Raw genomic sequence first — 2821 nt, forward strand, 5'->3', positions numbered from 1 at the left:
ATGTGTAGGAAAGAGAATAAAACCTCATTTCTACAAATAAGTAAATTAAAGTTCAGAGATTGAGCAAATTGGCAAAGATGCAACTTATACCAAAGTCCACTGATTCCGAGTTAGGAAACAGAAATTACAGGCTAAAATCAGGGTTGAGTTTTAATTGTCACTGGCATAGAACTTCACATAAGGAGCTGGCTATATCACATGATGATCAAACGTGAACAAATCTCAACTCAGTGTCTACCAGGGCGCATACCCTCTTCCTGTTCCCCCTCCTGCCCCCGACCCCACAATTCTATGAAGTCTGATTATTATTCCCCAAAAGCTTCCAGGCTTGAGCAAATACTAGAGTGAGCCATAATGAACTTGCACCCCTGCCATGACTTTTAACCATGCACGTGACAACCACCTCCTTTCTCTCAGACATCTTACTGTTAAGCAGGCCCAGTACAATAGCATGAGACGGGGGCATCTCAAAAGACCTATATGAAGCCAGGCAGAGTGGTACCCGCTTGTAATCCCAGCTATTCTGGAAGCTGAGGAAGGAAGATTGCAAGTTCAAGACCAGCCTGTGCAACTTAGCAAGACCTCTTCTCAAAATATAATTTAAAAGGTCAGGGGATGTAGTTCAGTGTCAGAACACCCCTGGGTCCATTCTCCAGTACTGGATGCAGGGGAGAAAAACATACAATGCTTGGATTATTGTGGAAAATATACCTTCCTTTCCTTAACAAAATATATCAAGAATAAAATAAGTTAACAATAATAGAAAGGATCCAAAGGGCATATCTAGAGGGATGTTGGGTGATAATTCATAGCTGAGTTGGCATTCCTCTAAGGTAATGCAGAAAGGTAGAGTTATGTTGGCTCTTAGGACAAGAATTTTAAGTCCCCTTAAAAGATTACCACTTCCAAAGAATTTTGGGAGTTTCAACTTGCTGCAAATACACACATGTCAAAGGAAAAAGCACCAACCCCCTCCAGAGTTCTCATCTTTCTCCCCACTCTTAGCATGGTTTGGTTAAACTGGTTATTGGGATCCTCTGCCTCTCCCAACCTCAACTTCCTCAGAGTAAATCCATGGCTGTGTTCTCTGGCCCTCCATCCAGAGTCCCACGTGGGGGGGATGCTGACTCTCCGCCAGGCAGAGGAAGCGGTCCTGTCAGGGTTTCCTGGGTTCACCTGAGGTGGAGGTCAGTCATTGGCACGGGCTGTCCCTTCCAGCTAATAGGCTAGAGGCAGCAATGTGCAAGGGAGAGAGCCAGGCCAGCCCAAAATAGAAACATGAGCTACATCCTGATGTGACCAGGCTCCCAATCTGGCTGAATGTGGCCCATTGGATGAGACAGGGAACAGAAGTGAATGCAGGATGAGAGATGAGGTGATCATCAGCTTGTTGGGGGGAAAAAAAAAAAGAAATTCACAACACAACCCTCAAAGCTTGTCCTGCAAACAGAAAGGGTACAGCAAACTTCACAGTGAAAGCATTTGAGCATAAGAACTTTACCTTCCTGGGGACAAGCTCATCCAAGTTACCACTGGTAATTAGTGTGTTGCTGTGAGGTTTATTCCACTGAGACAAAGAGTAATGATTACATTTCACCTCTGAAATGTAAGAGGAAGTGAGTTACCAGCGATAGTCCCCCGGAAGCCCCAGGAATACAAAGAATAATTGACAAAGTGCAAGGAATTATTCTCTGCATGACCCCAACTATCTCCTGGCCCCAAAAGAAGAGCTTGGTCAAGGAGGGTATTACCTTAGAGGACAGCTGGACATTTCCTCCTTTGCATAAGAGTCAGTCTGCCTTTTTGTGTTCCCAGAGGGAAAACGGATGAGAACCACAGTGATTCCAGAACCCGTGAGCTGGCGTCTTGGTCGCAATGTATCAATTATCTCATTATGAAGCAAAGGATTCAAAAAGGCTGTGTGGGTCGGACTGGGCAGAGATGCAGCGGACATCTGAACCTCCTCTAGACAAGGAAAATCAATCAGGGAGAAACAGAAAGAATGAAGAGGGAGGGAATGGAAAAGGGAAGGAGATCCGGAATTCCCAAGGAAAAGGCTTTCCTTTCTCTCCCCCAAAGCCTCCAGGGAGGAATAAATATAATTGTCAACCTAACAGGACAGCATTCGAAACAAAAGAGGCACCTGCCAGGTGACCATCTCTGCCGGGACTCGAACCCGGAACCTCTGGATTAGAAGTCCAGCGCGCTCGTCCATTGCGCCACAGAGACCTCACCGCACACACAGCATCAGCACCAGAACTGAAAAAGCACATACCTTCTGCATCACCGAGCCATCTCAGCATCCTGCTCTCTGAGCGGTGGGGGGGACAGGGACAGCTGGAAAATCTGGAGTGGAGATCCACCAGCCGGCTCCATGAAAGCCTTCCTCAACGTTGTGGGTCCTAGGATTCTCGGAGGATAGGAGGAATGTGACAGTGGTCATTTTCCCAGTCGCAGCATCTTTATTGATAGGGGAGGACAGAGCTAGAGTCTCTGCTCTCCTTTCCTCTCCATCCCTCAGGAAGGATGCGGGGAAAGTCTTCCTATTCTCATGCTAATGAAGTCGAGTGCACCCAGCCTGGCAGAGAAGGCAGAAGCCATCTCTACCTCCACCCCCATTCCTTCACTGTGGTTTCATCCCGGTCGCTCGGTCCAGCTATTCTGAGGCTGGGGCTGGGCAAAGCTGGGGGATTGGGGAAAACCCTAGATCTCAGAAACAAAGGAGCTGCTTCTGTGAAGAAACACTGAATGGCGGCAGAGAGAGAATGGCAGGAAAGAAAGCTGGGCTGCAGGAAACTGGCCCGTTCCTAGGCTGTCAGAA

General features: G+C 47.4%; 1 non-coding gene across 1 annotated transcript; it reads right to left on the minus strand.

Annotated features, from left to right (window-relative positions):
* Nucleotides 1–2155: 2155 nt before the first annotated feature.
* Trnar-ucu (transfer RNA arginine (anticodon UCU)) lies at nt 2156–2229 on the minus strand. The gene has a single exon. It is a non-coding gene; the product is annotated as a tRNA-Arg (tRNA).
* Between the last annotated feature and the right edge of the window lie 592 nt (nt 2230–2821).

This window comes from Marmota monax, unplaced genomic scaffold (genome assembly GCF_021218885.2).
Source record: "Marmota monax isolate L192 unplaced genomic scaffold, Marmota_monax_Labrador192_F-V1.1 WCK01_AAM20220418_F8-fsc00145, whole genome shotgun sequence".
Classification (NCBI taxonomy): domain Eukaryota; kingdom Metazoa; phylum Chordata; class Mammalia; order Rodentia; family Sciuridae; genus Marmota; species Marmota monax.